This window comes from Perognathus longimembris, chromosome 14, assembly GCF_023159225.1.
Source record: "Perognathus longimembris pacificus isolate PPM17 chromosome 14, ASM2315922v1, whole genome shotgun sequence".
NCBI classification, from domain to species: Eukaryota; Metazoa; Chordata; class Mammalia; order Rodentia; family Heteromyidae; genus Perognathus; species Perognathus longimembris.
The window spans coordinates 58742898-58764668 of NC_063174.1; the positions used below are offsets into that span (position 1 = coordinate 58742898).

The following is a 21771-nucleotide window of genomic DNA, read 5'->3' on the forward strand; positions in this document are numbered from 1 at the left end:
TAACAAGAGCCAAACGAAGCAGGAGGCGTCCAGCCGCGCGGCTGAGGGATCACAGGCCGTTATGCCCTCATTCATCACTGTCAACTTAATTTGTTGTGCCCAGCAGCCGCCATAAATCTGCTCCTTCATATTTCGATCCCAGAACCCGCAGACACTGCACAGAGCATTCCGGGTGCACTGATTTCACGAGGCAGGCACCCGCGCTAGGAGCATGTGCTCCAGGCAGACACGCGGGAGCCTGCAAAACGAGGAGGCCACCCCATCCCTTCTCTGGACGAGGCCAGGGGCCTGGCTTGGGCTTCTTCTGTCAGTAAAAGGAACAGTCACAGGTGCGCAGTGTTTTTGCTGTCTTACATCATCTGCTGAGAACCAGCTCCTGTACACACACATAGCAAAGGTAAACTGGGCACAGAAAAATCAAGGAAAGCACAGTAGTACTGTGGTAAATCTGCAACCAAGTAAGATAAAGAACGACAGGCACCAGCAGATTGTAAAATGTTCTGCTTTTTTTTTTCCTGGACAAAAGAACATTTGGTAAAAATATCCAAGACTTCACACTTGGAAGGAAATTTTATACATTTCCTATTCTCTCTTCCCAACACTCCAGACCTTTAAAGCACTTAAAAACTTTGTGTCAATTAAGAAATTAAAAGCTGCAGCAGTATCATTTTAATCTTCCGTTTCGATTGATGCCGGATGGACGGGACTGCACACGGTTCTCTCTGCGGCGCAGAGGGGACGGCGTGGCGCGGGAATGCAGGCTCGGGGTAACATGGCTCGGGGTAACGTCCTCGCCGGCACCACGTGTAGGACAGTAGGGGGTGAGGTAGACGTGGCTCCAACCGTAAGTCAATTAGAAAACAAAAGCTTGCGTTTGGTGTGCGATTGTAGACAAACTGTGTGTGAAAAGGCTGCCAACTGGGCGTGAGCCCCCGCGTGCCTACGTCTCCCGAGCTCTTCTTAGCCGTTTTAACCCGTTGGAAGAAAAGTCAAAACGCAAAATGAGATTCATGCAATCTTGAGAAATGGGTGTTTGGCTAGACATGGTGACACCCACCCACAACCCCCGGCGCTCCAGAGTCTGAGGAAAGAGGATCCAGAGTTTGAGGCTGCCATGGGCTGCACAGTAAGACCTGACGCTGTCCCCCAAAATAAAATAAAATGGAACAGCAGGAAATACAGTAAGCTGCCTGTTTGTACTAACAACATGAAAGTAGAGGAGGGACTCGGGCAAACGTTTCCAAGAAGAACACGTGGCGACAGGCACTCCTACCTGAGACCCAGGAAGGAGATGATTCCTAACATGGCTCACACTCCCTCGTCCTGAGTGTGTGAAGCTGTGCGCTCGGAGAGCGACACCTCCTCCTCTCGATTATTCAACTTAACTAAGACAGGCCTGGTCTTCCTCCCCCAAACTAGGGTGCTCACAGACAGCACCCCACAAGCGCTTCACAACTGCACTGGGCGGGGGGTCTACCATGGGAAGGGGGACGCACTGAGACGCACCAACCTCAAAAACCGATCTGCTGAACTCGAACGCCTTTGCACAACTACTTAAAGAAAACAAGAGAAGGGGGGGGGGGGTAACAAGTTGAATAAGAAATGTACTTTAAACTGTAACCCCTCCGTACTTCACTTTGACAATAAAGAAGAGAAAGCAAAAAGATAACGAGAGAGGGGAGACACCCACGGCTCCCATTTCCATTTGTTTATACCAAGATGAACGTCACACGATCTGATCTGCTGGGAACTCTGCATGTCCCTGATGGATGTCTTTCTCCGAGGTCTTGGAGATGAGAAATGCTTTTTGTTATTTTTAAATATTTTAATTCATTACAACTATGCTATTTTACTATAGTATTTTAAAAGCCACTAAATGCAGGCTAAATCCCATCAATGATAAAAACGCAAAACGTCAAACTCAAAACGTCTGACTTGAAAATAGAAGATGGAATTATTGGAACCTGTAATGCTAACCCTCAAAGCAACCTGAGGAAGACTTCCAACACTTCAATATCTTTACACAGTTTTGGACCCTAGAAAACTACAAGAGCACAGGTGGCCACTTAAGGGGGAGAGGCGCCCTGTGCCCTTCGCTCTGGTCTTTTTGGCAACAGGCTTCTTAGCTATTAGGCAGGAGTCCTTCCTCTTGAGCCCCCCCCCCACTCATACGCACACTTTTTTGCTTTAAGTCATGCATCCCCCCGCCCATTGGCCTTTGATTTTCCTACCTATACTTCTTCAAGTAGCTGGTATTACAGGCATATCTTATGAGATGAATCTTGCTAACTTTTTGCCTGGGTTAGCCTTTGAACCATAATTTTCCCAACCTACACACACACACACACACACACACACACGCCGTGAGGGTTACTGGTATAAGCCATGTGCTTGGCTTGGGCCTCAATTTACAGGAATTTCTTATGCAACCTCTAAAGGCATACTCAGAATTCTGATGAAGTCATTAAAAAGGTATAAATGCATCTTTCCAGACTGAATTTGGCTATTGTTTTGTTTGAATGGTTATATAATATTTGCAGACACTGTTAGAAATAGTTGTTCTTGAAAGAAAAAAACAGGGTGTGCCTACCGCACACACTTCTGGCATAAAAGCTATTCTGCCACTGACACAAGCACTTAACAGTTACACTGAAGCAAAATGTGACAGTGGGAGCCGGCAGTGACTTCCAGTTCATCGGGGCTCTCTCCACCGTGATGCCAGCACCACCTACTGGCAGCAGCGAGAAGTGGCTGCCGGCCGGGGGGGGGGGGGGGAGGGGGGGTCTAGCGGCTCCAGGCCAGGCCCTCAAGGACAGTCCTTACACAGACACAAACTGGGTTTATCTAAAATGGCCACGGTTCAACTGCACCTAGGTAGAAAAAATAACTACCCTAAGTTTAAACTTTATTATATAGTACCATTCAAACATTAAGAACCATTTCATTTAAAAAACGATTCATCCATGAAAAATATTTAATGCTGAAAAATGTTCTTATTCTGAAAAACGAAAAGCATAAATGTCTATTCCAAATAATTTTCATCTAAAAAAAAAAAAAGCTTTTTCCCTGTTTCCGAGGTTTAAGAACATCGTGCAACTATTTAAAGTGACCAGAGGTTTCTCAGGTGTCCTCCTAAGCTACAGCTGGGCGGAGTGTGGAGGGGGGCAGGCCTGCTCCTGGCACAGCAGCCTTTGCAGCAGAAGGCAACTCTGACCTGGGCTCTGAGAATAAAAATGTCAATTAAAACAGAAGCCTCAGTCCTGGCGGCCAGCTGGTTTTAGTTGCGATGGTACTTCTCAAGGGTGAGTCTGGGATGAACATCGAGTGTCTGCAAATGAGTTTCCCACGGCCAGCCATCAGGCAGTGATGGGGACCCCGACAAAAGGCACGCACGCCCCAGTAAGCACAGACCCAGAAATCGGCCGCAGATCGTCTTCAGAGCAGCTCATGTTTTCACTGTCTTGAACGTGGTACCTATCTATCTACGGCGGGGCTGTGGTCCACTGCCAACGCTTACAATCCCACTTGAAGCTCTGAAGAGCTTGCTTTGAGAAAGGGTCTGGAATCCTTCTGCAAAGCCAGGCGATGCAGTAAAAATCTCCCCTCTTCCCTTTCCCACCCAGAGGCGGCTTCCTGTGAGACACAGTAATATTGTGCCTAGTACAAAATAATCACTATGTTTGGGAAAGATTAATATCTAAAATTGTTTGTTTGGCTTCAATAAAAAGAAGCAATATTGCTAAATATGTTAAGTATGACATTTTGAAGAATTTACCATATTGCATGGGTCTGGTAGCGATGCTTAAGGAAATTAAAAACCACTACAGTCAGCATATTTGATCCTTATTAAAGTTCCGTCTTGAACTATCACTCACGTAAAACAAAAATAAGCCAAGAAGAAATTTAAATAAAACCTATGGATTATAAGTGTTTGAAGATGAAAAAATGAACGATATTCTGGCTTTAAAAAATTGATTTAGCATGCAGCTTCTCTTTATAGTCCCCTGATAAAAATGAAATCTCCCTAACAAACACTTAATAAAACCTGTCAATATCTCTGGAAAGAAAAATGACACAAATGCATTAAGTATTAAATACCCTTGGAAAAAGTCACATATTCCATGAATTTTTGATGTACTATCTTGACATTAATGTAAAACCTTGATATTTGTAATTGACAGATATTTAATAAAGTATAAAAGAAGATGGCTGCTAGGCAGCATGCAAATTTTCCAGGCTGATGAGAGACTGGAGATAGACGTGCACTTACACTAAGTCAACAGTTAATATGTGTCACAGGAGTCAGCTGCAGCCTTGGTTTAAGCTCATACAACAAACCTTTGTAGAGAACCAAAATAAGCAGAACTTGCTATTATGTGAATTCTTAATCCAGAAACATCTAGCATGTGAAGCATCTTTGAAATATTAACGGCATGGCACAAGAACAAAATGCCTTTGAGTCAAGGGTGTCTTTGTTTTTAATACCAAGCGATAGCATTTTAAAAATAAAAACGATAAGCCCTTCCCTGAATACATGGAGAGGTATTTCCTAAAACAATTCTCAAAGGAAATGATCTGACCTAAAGAAAGATTCAAACTGTTCTGAGGAGGAAGAAGAAAGGTTAGAACAGGCAAAGAAAGCCTCTGTAAGACACAAACAGTTGCCAATATTGGATCTTCACGTTTCTAAAGAATGTTCCTCCTACCCAGACAGATGTCTGTTTAAAAAAAAAAAAAAATCAAGGTACATACAGCAAATAGCCACCTGCAATGAGGCATTCTAATATTCCTCAAGGAAAGTTGTTCCAGTCATCAAATGACTCCTAGGCACTGTATTTTAAAGAATTTGCATCCTGCATAATCAATTATTAATTTCCAAAGTGGAGACGGTAACAGGGTGACTCTGTTCTGTACAACAACTACTAGGAATGACAAAATATACACACTGTCTTTAGTTGGTTCTGATTTTTTAAGGCCCTAGTAGCATGCAATTATATTTCTCACGCTAAAATACAGACATTCTGTGCTACTTACTTCTTACGCATATATTAAAAGGCCAATGAGGTGAATTTGTCCTGGACAGACACACCTCATTCCAGGTGAGGTCTCTCTATTCTGTATTTCTACGAGGAAGAGGCCAGAAACAGAGCTCACACTCACCTGGGAAGGAGGCGAAGCAGTGACCCCTGCCTGACAGGAGACATCCAGGCTCTCGGTTCCCTCTGAGGGCTTTCTGGGCAGGGCAGCCTATGGCACCTCGCCAAGCCCAGTGCCAACCCAGTGCCTCGGCAGCAAGGGTGGTGTTCTTGCAAATGAGGAGGAGAAAGAAGAGGAGCAATAGACCTCCTCCTGCACTGGTCCACAGGCTTGGGGGAGAAGGTCACACCTGTTTATCACTGCCAGAAAGGGCCAGGGAAGAAGAAAGAGCGGGCTTTCTCCTGAAGGAGGAAGAATGCAAGGGAAACTTGAGAAGGAAAACTAAACGACGGAAGCAGAATATGCAATGATGGCAGTAGGAGAGAGAGACAGTTGGGTGTATTAGAAACCTAGAAGCTTTTTCGCCTTCCTATCCCCAAACTTCTGACTGACGGTCAGAAGCAGCAGGCAAGACAGCAGATTTCTGGGAGGTCAATTTAACCCTTCTGCTTGTGTTTTGTTTTCTAAGTGGCATAGCAGTCTAACAAAGAGACAAATCATCAAGTGTCTATTGAATCTAAAACTCAGTTTTGAGGGCCATAAATCAGAATCAAAGCATGGTTCATATATTCAGCTCTTGAGGGGAAAAAAATCAATTTTTAAGACTTTTATTTTTAAACAGATTACATGTGAGTCTTTGGGGAATTTTTCATCATAAAATTCTTTGAATTCATTCAATATCATCAAATAAAAATTTAACTACATCGATACACATTTAATTAGGGCTTTCTACTTTTCACATACATATATACATGAAAACATATGTTTTAGATGTGGTTTTCTACAGCACGTATATATTACCTCAAAATAAAAAATGAGATTCATGACAAAATAATATTATCATTGCATTTATAAAATTACTTTTAAGATAACTGGATTTATGATCTATAGTTTAAATTTCATTGTCATTTGTTGAAACATGGCAAAAAAATGTATATGCCTCTGTAACACTTTATTAGTTACGACCTGTATCAATCAGCTAGGAACCAGATTTAGTCATCATCAGTCAGCCATTCATTTACTCACTATGTATTTACTGACTCTACGAACAGCTGGAGGTATCTGTTAACCGCAGAAATTCAAGCATCAACCATTTTTGTTGAGTGGCTCTGACTGCTAGAAGAAGACATAACTGACACCCTCGGGTGCCGCTGCCCAGTGGCAAAGCCGCAGGAAGGGCTGGAAAACCAGAGATGGTTTGAGAGGCCACAGTTCCAATCCTCAGCCCGCCCGCCCCTCCCTCCCCCCACCCCGCCCCCGTTCTTTGGCTTCCAGCCCCATCTGCTGGCCAGCAGTGATATGTGACCTCTGAAGACATTTCTCTCCCCCATAGTAAAGTTCTGGGATCCAGGGACATGACTTTGACCAACAGTGAGTTCCCAGTGCCTTGCGTGGTGACTCAAAGATATTCTCTCTCTCCACGCGAGAAGGAATCACATCTGCCTCTTGACGGGACAGCGGAGGAGGGCTGTGACAAAGTGGGCCTGGAGACCTCCTTCCTGCCAGCTGATCTCAACACGGGCAATAACCAAGGGACTCTGGGGCAAGGAGGGGCAGCTCCCGGGAGGCCCACATGCCCGCAGGAAAGCCCCTCCTATGGGCATCCTGCTGTGCCCGCCCCCCCCCCCAAAACAGGCTCCCTTTCCTGCTCTTTTGGCTCCACCTCTAAACATAGAATGCATTCCTTATTTTTATTTTTTTGTTGTTGTTTTTGCCAGTCCTGGGGCTTGAACTCAGGGCCTGAGCACTGTCCCTGGCTTCTTTTTGCTCAAGGCTCACACTCTGCCACGTGAGCCACAGCGCCACTTCTGGCCGTTTTCTATATATGTGGTGCTGGGGAATCGAACCTAGGCCATATTCCCAGTTAGAATGCATTCGTGTATCCAAGGGTCAGAGACCATTTTTTAAATTCTATTTTAATAATCTAGTGAATCCAAGCAGTCCCTCCAAACTCATACCCACAGTGCGCACTGTGTACTCAGGAGAGGCTGTCCAGAATCCCAGGCCCCTGGACCTCCGTCCTCCATCTCCTGACTGGATAAGGAGCCAGACAGGACACAGCTGCGAGGGACTGCCAGTCCTTTCTCTGCCTTTGGACTTCTCCTTCCCCTGACCACTCAATCTGCTGGCTGGAAAAAGGATTTTAAACCACAACCAAGCCACACTCTCTGGTCTACAAGTCAGTGCCGCTAATGCATACCCAAAAGGTCAAGCCCATCATTAAAGAAAGTTTCTGTAATAACCTATCTGCCTCAAAAATAAACTAGAATTGCTTACCTCCAGCTTCATATCACTTTAGCTTTCAGTTCTGTTGTTTTAGGTTTCAGTGATTCAGATAAATCTTCACAGCTAAGTCAGTGTTGCCATGTGACCTGAACCACCAGCCATTTATAAGAGAAGAGCATTATGGCCAAGTTCCTTTATAGGGTAGCTGGTGCTCAGAGCATCCTGTCGTAGACAAGGAATGGCCAACTTTACAGGGGGAGGAGGAGGGGGAGAAACACAAACACTAACAATGACTGGCGCTCCATGTTCTCAAAGACTTCATGTGTGCGTAAGTTAACCATCCTAACTCCACTGAAACAGGCACTATCATTAGCTCCACTCTAGTGATGAGGAAACTAAGGGATATAGAACATAATAGCTTGCCAAGGATGGAGTAACCTAAATTGCAGGGTCTGGAGTTCAAGGCAAACACTAGCTAGCTGTCCTACTTGCACAAGTAAATTCTTACAAGCTCTGACAGGGTAAACATTGCCCTCACCTAAAATTCACCATAACAATGCTATAAAGGGCATAATAAAGTTTAGTATCGGGCAGAAAGGATATCACGGTTAGTTGTAAGTCTTTATCTGCAGTCATAAAAAACTCTCAGGCCTGGATAATATTGTAGATCCCCAGCCGAATCCCCTCAGTGTGCACATGAAGAACTCGTCCTGGGCTAAGCTCAGGAGGAGAGCACAAGAGTGAGGTCCTGGGCTTGATTTCCAGCACACACACATACACACACACACACACACACACACACACACACACACACACACACTAAACCCACCCGGACCCCCACAAAAATATATGAGCCAAATATGAATGTGTGTGTATGCATGCATACATGTTCCTTTCCCTGCTTATATTTAAAACAGATGCCATATACAAAACTCACGTTCTGGTACACACTTCACAAGAATTAGGGCACCCCTGTGCTCCAACAGCTTCGAGTATCGCACTATCTGGAATTCCTATCTGTTTCATGATAACTCTCAACAGCCTCCAGGACACCCCACCATCTTATCAATCATTAAACTGGTCTATCTCCAAGCTCTTATACAGTCTCTATCTCTCGGGCTACTTTCAACTCTCCATGTAATCATGTGGACAGGGAAATAAACTTTGATCCCTTAATGGTAGGCCCTTAAGCCTAAGGGGAGAGGTGAGCAGTCAGGGAGACATGAACTCGGGGGGGGGGGGGGTGCAACACAGAACCCAAGACCCATAGAGAGCAGGCCCTTCAGGGTTCTAACAAGGGCCTCGTTCTGGTATAACACTTCCACCCAGAGTGCTTAGGAGGGCGGCCACAGCAAGACGCCTGAGGCGCCTCAGCCTCCAGAGCACATGTGAGTCCACACAGATGCTACGCTGCCGTCAGCTGCCATGTGTTCGCTTTAGTAGATTCTGCTGGAAACAGGTCATGCTGTGCTGTCTGGCTGCGGGTCACGGAGGAGATGGGCGAGGGCCTAGGCCCAGCCCTGCTGAGCATGGCAGGCTCCGAGGCCTGCGGGTCACGGAGGAGGTGGGCGAGGGCCTAGGCCTGGCCCTGCTGAGCACAGGGGGGGCTCCCTGAGGCCTACGGGTCATGGAGGAGGTGGGCGAGGGCCTAGGCCCGGCCCTGCTGAGCACAGGGGGGGCTCCCTGAGGCCTGCGGGTCACGGAGGAGGTGGGCGAGGGCCTAGGCCTGGCCCTGCTGAGCACAGGGGGGGCTCCCTGAGGCCTACGGGTCATGGAGGAGGTGGGCGAGGGCCTAGGCCCGGCCCTGCTGAGCACAGGGGGGGCTCCCTGAGGCCTACGGGTCATGGAGGAGGTGGGCGAGGGCCTAGGCCCGGCCCTGCTGAGCATGGCGGGCAGGTACGCCTGGCTGGCCGAGCACCTGTCTCAGGAAGCATGTAACGTAGTAAGCACACTGTTCGTGGGCGTCCACATCTCCCTGCCTTGCCTCTGACGCTACACAAAGGGGTGTTCAAAAGGCCCCAGTAAAAAAGAGAGCTACAAAGACTACTTCACTCTTGGCAGAGCAAAGTGTCAGGAGCCACCAAAAGTCTAAATGACCTTTCTGGCATCTTCTGAGAAGAAAACTTTCAAATACATTACCCTGAGATTTGACAAATGACACAGAAATTTTAACATTACTGGTAAAACGTTCCCATTAAAACTGCAATGAAGTGAATCATCAAGTTAAAATTTATTAGTCAAATTGAATATTATAGTAAGTGAAGACTCACTTAACCAAATGTGATCCAAAATGCCAATGCCATTGGAAACGGTGGAGATGGTCCGTCCCCATGGGTCCGGGTCCGGCTGGGGCCCAGGGTGGAGCTGCTGGTGCTGCAGAGCTTTCTGAGGCGCCGTGTGGGAGGTTCTCAGAAGTGACTGTGACCCCCACCCCCGCCCTTTCCTCATCCCTTTCTGGCCTTAAGAGCAATTGGCTCTGCATGTGCTTCCCGCCACGACATGCCTGCTAGGCCTCAGTAAGAGTCCCCACCCACCCCGCCGACCCCCCCACCCGGGAGGCTGGGGGGATCGAACCTCCAGGTCTATGAGCCAAAGTATGCCTCTTCTCTTTTTAAGTTAATCAGCTGAGTCATTTCATTGTAGTCACAGGAAAAGGGAACTAACAAAAAGTCATTTCAATACGTCCAAAATAGGTATCAGAGCCGTGTGAAATACTGTTTGACTAATATGACTAAAAAAGAAATAAAAATAAAATGTAGCCAGCACTGGTGGCTCATGCCTGTAATTCTACCTACTCAGGAGACTGAGCTCTGAGGACCGTGGTTCAAAGCCAGCTTGGGCAGAAAAGTCAGATTCTTATCTACCACTAAGCACTCAAAAACCAGAAGTGGAGGGCTGGGGATATGGCCTAGTGGCAAGAGTGCCTGCTTCATATACATGAGGCCCTGGGTTCGATTCCCCAGCACCACATATACAGAAAATGGCCAGAAGTGGTGCTGTGGCTCAAGTGGCAGAGTGCTAGCCTTGAGCAAAAAGAAGCCAGGGACAGTGCTCAGGCCCTGAGTCCAAGCCCCAGGACTGGCCAAAAAAAAAACCAAAAAAAACAGAAGTAGAGCTATGGCTCAAAGTGGTAGGGCACTAGGCAAAAAAGCTCAGGGACAGTGCCTAGGCCCTGAGTTCAAGCCCCACGAATGACAAACAAAAAGCAAACATTAAGATTCTGGCAGTACTTGCTGGCTATACATTTCTTAGAAAAATGAATCAAGATGAAAGACTCTTCTACAAAGGGCTGTTAAACTTGGCCTTCCAAGTGGACAGAATATAAGGTCTAGAAGAAGAGAGGGGCAAAGCCATACTGTGCGGGGCTGTAACAGCCTTACCTGGCAAATCTGAGTGTGATTCCTGCCTCTGCCATAAAAATCATACTTCACCGACAGTTTCTTAAATAAATAAATGTTTTACTAATCAGTTGCTTTGAAATGGATTCACTCGTTTTTACAAAGAAAATGCATTCTAAGAGTAATACCATTTTGTTGGAGCAGTCAATTTCAAGAAACAAATTTCCCATGAAAGAATAGTTTAATCTGTGCATATGCACTACCTAGAAAATAGGTAATTGTTAAATTGTTCACTTGGGACAGAAAGGCAGACATCCAATATATTGACCCAAGTCATGTTATGGCAGAAAAGAGTATCTGGCCAGACAGAGAAGAGAAAGGATTTCAGACACAGACTTTGAAAATCAGGCCATCAGGGTACCAATCCAGAGCCCCAGAAACTCTGGGAACTTGTATCCATGGGACAAGGGTGGCAATGGAGCAAGGCCTTGGAAGCAGGAGCCTGGGGCAAATGTGCTCATCTGAGAGGCCCAGGACCCAAGGGGGGAACCACTTACCTGATAGGTGGGTGGCAAGGCCAGACTTTGGGAGCTAGAAGAGTAAATGTAGTGATTCAAGACTGAAGATAGAGCGTTATCTTCAAGGCATAGTCTATCAACTAAGGAGACAAAGTCAGGACAGAAATGCAGAATTAATGAAGGAAAATGAAGGAACAGGGCATTGAGCAGTGTCTCCAGGTTCCTAATCCAGGACATAGGGCCTTGCCTTAGCTTTCTTCCTTTCTTTTCCCTTTCCCTTCCTTTTTCTCCCTTCTCCCTTCCCTTTCTCTATTTTCTCTCTACTTCCCTCCTTCCTTATCTTCTCTTATTTTCCTCCTTCCCTTTCCTCTCACACTTGCCCCCTCCCTTCCTCCTTCTCTCTTTCTCTTTGCGTGTGCGTGTGTGTGCGTGTGCGTGTGTGTGCATGTGCACCTGTACTGAATTGTCCTGAACTCAGGGTCTAGGCACCGTCCCTTACTTTTTTCACTTGGGACTAGCACTCTACCATTTGAGCCACAGCCCCACTTGTGGCCTTTTGGGGGTTAGTGGAGTTAAGAGCCTCGTGGAATTCCCTGTCCAGTCTGACTTGCGAGCCCTTCTTATCCTTGTATGCCCCTAGCATCCTCAGATCACAGCTTCCTGAGTGACTGGAATGACAGGGGCAGCGATCAGGGAGGACCCTTCCTCAGAGGGAGGAAAGAAGGTAAACAAATGTGGAGATGGAGACCAAAGGAGTCAAAAGTTCTTGTTCAGTAGAGAATGAGGAGAGCCAGAGCAGCTGAACAGATCTTGAGCCTAAACAATGCTCGGGGGAATGAGGAGGTCAGGGAGATATAACCGCATGCCTATGGCAGAGAGAGACTCACCAACAGGGCTAAGTCTAAGTCACCTTGGAGTCTGCAGTCCCAGCACCCAGATTTCCTGAGGCTCAGAGCCCTGGAGCAGGGGCTAAGCAAGGGGGTGGAGCAGCACAAGGGGTTTTTCAGTGGTCACTGACACAACTGTGACACACTTGGGAGTGTTTAGGTGTTCCCACAAACCCAGGAGAGAAGAGGAATGCTAGTGCAAGAACAGCAAGCCCCATTTGACTTGCAATACTCCCTACTTCAATTAAATGGCACCAGACAAAAGAGACAGGACTGGAAAGGATTTCCATGTGGATAGCTAATTGCTGCATTAACACATGAAATAGCACAGCACCAGGTCTGTGCAACTAACAAGTCTTACTCTCTACAAAACGAAAGGTTAGCAGACTGCTTCTAAGATAAACAGCAGCAAGTGGCGTGCATACCTTGGTATTTAGCTTTCCTAGGGCAGGAGCCACAGGGGCTGGGGCAGGCAAGGACAGGCACACGAAGGCTGCTCTCTGTGCCAGCAGAGCCTGGGGGTTGCCTGCATCCAGGGGACCTCAGGGCAAAGTAGCCACCAGCCCTGAACAACCTGCAGCAAGTGCCCAGGATTTCTGAGCTCCAAGGAATATTTTTAGCAAGCAGAAAGCACTCCCTAAGTGGCAGCTATTACCATTCCACAATCTCCCTGCTTTGTCCGTGTTGGTACATGGGGATCACCCAGCCTGCAGAGGGTGCAGGACAGGCTGGAGACGACCCCAGCTCTGTCTCAGTGTGATTACCGAGCAGCCCAGCACAGACAATGTGGCGTTTAGACTCGGTCGGCAATTACTCAGGCTGTGGAAGATGGTGCAGGAGAGAATCTCTTCCTAAACACTTAATGAATCTACTGCAGAAAGAAAAAAATCTGTTTTCCCATCTGTACTTCCAGACACATATAATAAAGTGACATTTTCCAACATAGGGTTTTCTAGATCATTAGCTTTGTCAATTAAGACTCTGCTCAGTAAAATGACCATTATTCTTTCAATTCACCTGTTAATTCCTAAAAAAAAAAAAAAATGTTTTAAAAAGTCGCAAAATCAGGAGGTAGTCCTAAATTATTTACCTCTGGAAAGAAATTGCTTGAGGAAATAGTTTCTATTTTCAACTTTCCAGATTGGAATAATTCCCCCTCCCACTGATTTACTCAGCCAAATCTTAAGACAAAGTTTAAGATCTCTCTTCTTTAAACTTTCATGAGACCTCCGGTGACCTATGGATTCCTAACACATGCAATCTACAAAATACCACCAAGCCTCTGCTTTTACACCATCTTCAATGGCTATTCACTCTGTAGTATTCAACTGTTTGCTTATTTAGCACACATTCATGAAGCATCTACTGAGTGAAAAGAAGATGAGAGTGTAAGACAAGTCTGGGTTCTGCCCTCAGGAAGCTCCTTAATCTGTTAGTGGCAATGCTAGCCAAGTCACAAACAGGATGAGAGCAACAGCGGGAGTGGAACATCACAGGCTCACAGAGCAGGCAGAGGAAGGCCAGGAGGGAAGACTGAGGTCTAGAGGCTAACTAAGAACGGGAGAGAGAAGGGCCTGCAACAGGAGCCCCAGCTCTCCTCTGGACCATCACACTGATAGCACAGTGCGGATTAACAGGCACCAGCTCCTCCATCAGTGCTACTTCCTGGCTTCTTCACAAGTCATAGGCTCAGTCTGGAGAAAAACTAAGAGATGTTTCTACTGTTAAAGGCTTCATCCTCTATTTAACAATAACGATGACGACAACGACAACAACAAAGAGCGACATCTGCAAGGTAGGAGGGCGGGAAAGCAGCCCCACGCTGGCCTGGGGTTCACATGCTCCGCCTCCCTTCCTGCACCAGTGCACACCCCAACACCTCCCGACACGAGGGAACTGGAAGGGTGGTAGGGAGCAAGCTGAGGCTTTCTAGTCATGCTCTGTGATGATCTGGCTTTCTCCATTTGGTTTGAAATGCCCCTGACCTCCAGCATACAAGGCACCTGCTGGTCATAAGGACAACTGTCTTTGGCCTCCTGCCCACTTAAAGCATATATGTTTTACTTTTAAAAAGCAGGCCATAATAAAACAAATATGGTATTTTCTGTGATAATCTGTGAGTCAGTGATTAAGCATGAGGACTACAGGATAAACACTACCTGCAAAAGAAGTAGAAAACGGAGGTATAACAACGTAAGGTTTTAACACCTCAGAAAAAGTAGCTATTATCTCATAAAAATAATTGGGAAATCAAGTCACAGAGGTGATACAACTCCTTCCTCAATGTGCTGACCAGGATTCTGCCTATCCATGCCACTTCTGCCTGCCAAAACGCTCGAGCAAAGCTAACACAATCCGCCAGCTCATCAGCCTCACCCCAGTGCGGCGCAGAGTGGGAAGGGGTACATGGGCCGACACCAGAATGCATGGCGCGTGCCCGTGCTGGAGTCGTACGGGAGGCTGCAGACACTGTCGGTAAGAGCCAATCTGGCAAGGACACATAGCACACACACGGGCGGCACTGGAGTCAGGTCTCTAGAGGACAGGCTCTGCCCAGGAGGGAAGGTGGAGCAAGGTCCAGACAGCGAGCACCAGGCATGGCACCCGTAGGGGAGGCTTTATCAAGGAGGTGGGGCAGCCAAGCTCTCCTGCAAGGAAGTAGTGGGTACAGGATGCAAAGCAGAGGGGTCCAAGCACAGGAGATTCTACAGAGGCGGTGCAGAGCCCAGAGCAGGCGCACTTGGAACAGCCCAGCTGTGGGGCCCTGAATCTGTCTGTCCTCAGGCAGTGAGACCACGGCCTACAGGCAACCAAGACAATGTCTACCACTTACTTTTGCTGAAACTGGAGAGTTGCCTTTGAGTTTATATCCCTCCAGAGACAAGGGCTTAGTAGACACTGGTAAGTTAATAGAAATAAAGATCTTCCTCAGAGAAAGTCATCTACTAAAGGATGAATCAAAACAGGGAGAAATGAAGGAGAGGGACCAACGAGGTGTGAGAATATGTCAGAGACTGAGGGCTTGATCTGTCAAGGGAGTGTGGGTGGCCTCCAGCCACCAGCCAGCAAGAAACCAAGGAGCAGAGGACCTTCACTGGACGCCAGTCATGAAAGGGTCTCGGAAGCACATCTGCCCTTCAGATGAGAACATGCCCACACTGCAACCCTGTCGGAGATCCTCAAGCAGGCACCAGGTGAAGCCTGGCCTGGCTTCCTGACCCAGAGAAAACATATGGTAATAAATGTGCTAACTTAAGTCTCTAAAAATAAAATCAAACTTCCAGGTACACATCACAAAGAAAACTCACAAAATCACTTCCAACCGCAACCGTCAAGACAGCCTACTACTGTTTGCCACAGTCAAGCGTCTAACATCTCCGCGGCTGCGACGCATGCGAGCTCTCACTCACTGTATGTGCTCATGCGTGGCGGGGCCTTAGCTCCCCCGCTACCCACTCTGGCACCCAGGCCCTCAGTGTTTCTGCCATCCTGCCTCTTAGGAAAAAAAGGAACTGAACATTTTTGCAGAAAATAAAAAAAAAAAAAAGCTGATACAAGGAAGGGAGGAAAGGGTACAGTACTTAGTAAGTTTAACAAACTTAACCTCCAAGACAAGGTACTACCATCAACCCCGTCTTACAAACAAAGGAACTAAAGCCACCCAGCTGTGAAGAGGAGACCCAAACTCCAGCTGACCACCACAGTACAGTGTCTACTCAAGAGACATCTAACATATATAAAAATTTAAAAAGGGTGGGTGCTCATCTCACTCCTATAATCCTATAGCGACTCAGGAGGCTGAGGTCTGAGCATCACAGTTCAAAGCCAGCCCGAGCAGGAAAAATGTGTATGACTCTTATCTCCATTTAACCACCTGAAAAAACAGAAGTGGAGCTGTGGCTCAAAGTGGTAGAGTGCTAGCCTTGAGCAAAAAAGCTCAGGGACAGTGCCCAGGCCCTGAATTCAAGCCCTACCACTGAAAGAAAAAGAAAAGAAAGAGAGACAAGACAGGCAGACAGACAGAAACTAAACAGGTGAGTCTGCAAAGTGGGTGGCTTACTTTCTGTAAAGATGTATAATGCCTGTCAAAGTGCTCTCCAAATTTTACCTTTAACCTTCCCAACACCAAGTAAGGCAATTCGCATCCCATGACTAGATGAGGAAACAGACTGAGGGCTGGCATTTCTCAGTGACCCACACTCAGGAGTTCTGAAGTCAAGTCTCCTGCCCTTTCTAGCTACACTCCCACCACAAATGCAGGAAAGTGCAAGCGAAAGCCAGTAGCACCCAAAAGAGCAGCATGTGTTTGTAGGCATCTAAACAAAGGCTTAGGAATCTAAGCTAGATCAAGTGACCCCTTCCAAGATAATTACATTTTACGGCACACATTGGACAAGGTGACTCTTCCTGCCTTACTATAAATTCTGACTTAAAAGTTGGTTTTAAATTAAGAATACTACCAACTTACCAATACAGCTCCAAACCAAAGGAAATGTTTTCCATTGCTACCCACTCACACCTGTCCTGTGTGGCTCAAGAATACTACTTCTCCAAGAGGGTGCTGATATAGCTCATGCCTGTAATCCTAGCTACTCAGGAGGCTGATCTGAAGATCATGGTTCCAAGCCAGCCTGGAAAAGAAAATCTGGGAGACTCTTTATCTCAAATTAACCACCAAAAAGCCAGAAGTGGAGTTGTGGCTCAAGTGATAGAGCGCTAGCTAGCCTTGAAGAAAAAAAACAAAACCCAGAGACAGTGCCCACCAGGCCCTGAGGACCAAGAACCTAGGACCAGCACAAACAACCAAGTGTGGGACTAGGCTCAGTGAGCTGGTGTGGCTTTTGCACAGTTACAGCCGACAGAGAAGACAAAATTCTGGGGCTGAGTCCCAGTGTTCCCACCGCACCTCCTGTATCCACATCTTCCCTAGTTAGGTCCATCTTTCTGTCTGAGTCCAAGGCAGGTTTTGCATGCCCCAGTGAGTCGTCTCAGCTTTCTATCACCCAGAAACTTGTTCCACATGCCTTTCAGCTTATCTGCATCCAAAGCGGAAGTGTGAAGCAGGACATGGAGGGGGCTAGACTCTGAGGCCGTCCTGAAGCCTGGCAACATCACTTTCTCTAAGCACTCCAAACCACTCTTTTCTAGCACAGCACTAGAATAAATGTCTTACTAAGATTCAGCACCCACTTCGATTAAAAAGGAAAAAGGCTTGGCTTGTAGTAACTTTTGCTGCACGCACACTTGTTTCAGTCTACTGATCTTGGGGAGCAGACTTTTGGGGAAATGTGCTGCCACACCCCTGTGGGAAAGCCCGGTGGTGGGCCACAGACACTACCCACTCCTGTCCCACAGAAACCGCCTTTATTATTCAGTACATAGCCATTGAGCTCTGCCTCCTCGCCAGCCCTGGTTCAGCTCACCAACAATCCATGCAAACTCAGGGCACTCCGTCCATTTTAGCAGGATTCCGAGCACCTCCTCCACTACTTACAACATCTCAACAGCTCATACTGAAAACACAAACCATTTATTGAGCAGAGGCTGCTTGACAAACCTTTTCAGAATGACCACAGCACCCACGGTTCGAGATGAAGTGAGCATGACACAACAAGCAAAAAAGGTAGGTAAGTTAGAAATGTGTTTAAATCCTGGCACACTGGCAACTAGCAGGAACTGAAGTCCTGAGACACAGAAGGAAACCGCTTTAAGTTCACTGGCAGATAGGAAGAGCAGTAATTAGATCTCTCAGGACTCGGTGGAATTGTGCATAAACCAGCACTTGCCACTGAGTATACAGTGCTACCTTACTAGTGCTGTCCCCTCTCTCCCAGGGCTTCTGCGTATTTATCACCCGTACCCCTCAGCTGTCTCAGGGGTCAGTGATGACCCAGCTCTGTGACATCTCTTCACTGTCTCTGGACTGGCTCTCCACTCCTGTCTGGCATTCCTGGTCTGCATTTGGTCTTCTGATACATACCAGCTCTCTGCAAAACCCAGCACCTAAGCAGTGGTGTGGAGTTTTCTAGAAACCTACAGCAGTGCTAATAGTGATGCCTGAAATAACAGCCAACCCAGAGGCACCAGACACAGCAGACAGCTGAATGACGTGGTATGTATATGAGGCTGAGAGACAGAAACTGCTTCTTCCCAATGGATGTTTTTCAGTGTAGGAACCCCAGCCCCAAAGCCCTGAGAATAACCTGATTCAACACCTCAAGGATACAAGTAACCCCATTTTACATCTACATTAACTGACAGAGATAATGTGTGATGAATGCAGAAAGCTGCTAGTCTCCCTCTGGAAATATTCCACAATAAACACCAACGGCCAGGTTTCTCCAACATGCAGGCTCTCAACTCCAAAAGAATCAGGATGTGTCCTGTACATATGTCTAATCAATGTCACCCTATAAACTAATGACAAGAGATTGTAGCCAGGCACCAGTGGCTCAAGGCTGTAATCCTAGCCACAGGGAAGTCTGAGACCTGAAGATCACAGTTCAAAGCCAGCCAAGGCAGGAAAGTCCTCAGACTCTGATCTCCAATTTAACTCCCCCCTAAAAGCCAGAAGTGGATCTGTGGCTTAAGTATAGATTGGTAGCCTTGAGCATGAAGGCTCAGGGACAGCACACAGGCCCCGAATTCAAGCACCAGGACTAGCACCAAAAAAAGGGGGAGTGGGGGTTGGAGGGGAAATTGTAGCATGCTCTCTGTCCACAAATATTCATTTAGCCCTATTGCGTCTTCCACAGTTACCATTTCATAACCTCACTATAAATTCACTCACATCCACCTCCGGTTCAGTGTGGTACTCAAGTGAGGCAGCAATTATTTATTAACAATGTCTCATGATATGGAAGTTCCTCTACTGTCTCCTCTTCCTGTTTGTGCCTTAATCACTTTTTATTCCATAGCTGTTGAGGAAGGACATAAAGGGTAGTCATGAAACTAGGTGCCAGTGGCTCACATCTGTAACCCTAGATACTGCGGAGGCAGAGATATGAGGACTGTGGTTAGAAGCCAGTCTAGGCAGGAAAGTCCATAAAGCTCTTATCTCCAATTAAGCACCAAAAAGCAAGAAGTGAAGCTGTGGCTCTCATGGTGAAAAAGCTTAGGATAAGAGCAAAGGCCCTCAGTTCAAGCCCCAGGACTGATAACACACACACACACACAAAAAAAAAAAACAAAAAAAAAAAAACATGGCCACGAGATGGTTGCAGCCAGAACTTCTTACTCACAAGGAGTGACAACAGCAGCTGTGAAGGATGGGTCAGTGTGGGTATGGCAATCCCCAGTGTGCATGACTACAAACATGACTTCAATTGGAGAGTATTCTTGTATGTGTGCTTATCTGGAACCTCCTGAAAACATAAGCAGATTCCCTCTTGTATGACAGATATTATAAACAGGAAGTGGAGCTGTGGCTCAAAGTGGTAGAGCACTAGCCTTGAGCAAAAGAGCATAGGGAAGCGCCCAAGCCCTGAGTTCAAGCCCCATCTCTGACCAAAAAATATAAAAAGTGGATTAGAGGCTCACGCCTCTAATCCTAGCTACTCAGGAGGCTGAGATCTGAGGACTGCAGTTGAAAGTCAGCTTGGGCAGGAAAGTCTGTGAGACTCTTATCTCCAATTAACCACCAGAAAAATCACAAGTGGCACTGGGGCTCAAGTGGTAGAGCACTAGCCTTGAGCTGAAAAGTTCAGGGACTGCACCAATGCCCAGAGTTCAAGCCCCATGACCGACCAAAAAATAAAAAAAATATATATATATATGTGTATATATATATGTGTGTGTGTATATATATGTGTATGTGTATATACATATATTTTTGTGTTGTGTATACATATACATACATATGTGTGTATGTGTATGTATATATATATATGTATATACACACAAAAAGTCTAAAAATGCTGCCTGAGAAAACTTAGCAAGTACTTGAACTTCTCAGTACACAAAGTAAACTATCAGACTGCTGGACTTGATGGAGGATATTTTTTTTTCTGATCCAGTTTGGTTTAATACTGTTGCAGGTGTCCCCAGGTCAGTGGTAGTCTCTTGACTCCTTACCATGAGAATAAAAGCAAAGAAAGAGCCAAGAAAAATGGCATACACTTGGAATTCTAGCACTTAGGAGACTGAGGCAGGTGGCTCTTGGCTCCAAGAACAGCCTTGGCTACATAGTGAAACCTTATCACTTTTTTTTTAATTCAAGAAAGGTGTTACAATTGCCTGGCACATGGTGGGCATCACCCTACACATTCTATCCTTTCCTTCTTGATTCAGACGCCAGCCCTTCAGTCATGTCACAGGGACTTGGTGTGTTTGCCCCACCCAAGTAGGTTCCTCTGGTAACATGTGAAGTACAAGACTGGGAACAATGCATATGCACATACATTTAGGTTCATAGCTTTGTTGGAAATCTATACCTAGGCTGGGAATAAGGGCCAAGGACCACAGCTGGGTAGGTTCCGCAGGGGGGATGTGGTAAGGGGGTCTTGTCAGGAGGGGAGCAGGGCAGGCTCTAGGTGAACTGCTGTAGCCTGGCTGCCATGCCCCCTCCTCCCACCTCACTAGTCTGCAGACTAGTTAGTACTGATGGGACTGGTTATCAATTCAATGAACAATTCATTCTTAGGGTTTTTTCTTTTTTCACTGACATAGTGAAAAATATTGTGACTATCATTCAACTACGTTGCCAAACAAAATCTGACCATCCGGACAGTTCACTTTCACACAATTTACACATGTGCCAAGCAGAAGTCTCACCGTGGAGTTGACCTCTGCTGGGTTCTGATCTGCAAGGAGTACTTCACAGGCTTAAGACTACAACTGAAATGTACTCTATACTTGACTTACGTAATGATAACCACTTTGTACATCACTTCTATAATAACAATAAAAAATTAAATTAGCCAGGTATAGGTGGCTCACACCTATAATCCTCACTACTCAGGAGGCTGAGATCTGAGAAATGTAGTTCAAAGCCAATCCCGGCAGGAAAAGTCCAGGAAACTCTTACCTCCAATTAACCACCAGAAAACCAGAAGTGGAAATGTAGCTCAAAGTCATAGAATGCTACTAACCTTGAGCAAAAAAAAGAGCCCAGGGACAGCTCTGAGGCCAAATTCAAGCCCCACGATCACCACCAACAACAACAAAAATGAATTTTAAAAAAAAACTGTCCTAAATGCCCAATTCTGCCTTCAATCAGTTCTCTCTACTTCCTTGCCCAATTTTACAGTGATGGAAACATTTACTCTTCCTTATACTCTGAAAGCACTGGCTTACCTACAGATTCTAAGGGCAGCTCCTGGAATTCAGGTGTTAACCATCAAACTGCAGTGCAGCATCCCACCAGCAGGTGCTGCATTTTGACACAGGTGTGCTCTCATCATTATCTAAAGGACCGCACGTATGCAGAGCATCTCAAGACTACAGGGTACAATGTGGAAGGACTCCTGGAAGATAAAACTGCCTAAGCCTCTACTAAGACACAGGTGAAGAAAAGCACAAGAATGATTTTGTTTTGTTTTTGGAGTTTTATAATGCAGGTAAGGTCCTGGGGCTTGAACTCAGACACTGGGTGCTGTCCCTGAGGGT

The 21771-nt window shown here is 46.3% G+C and overlaps 1 protein-coding gene across 2 annotated transcripts in view; it reads right to left on the reverse strand.

Annotated features, from left to right (window-relative positions):
• Setd3 (SET domain containing 3, actin histidine methyltransferase) overlaps positions 1-21771 on the reverse strand; it is a 62987-nt gene that overhangs the window by 11958 nt on the left and 29258 nt on the right. The window lies entirely within an intron of this gene.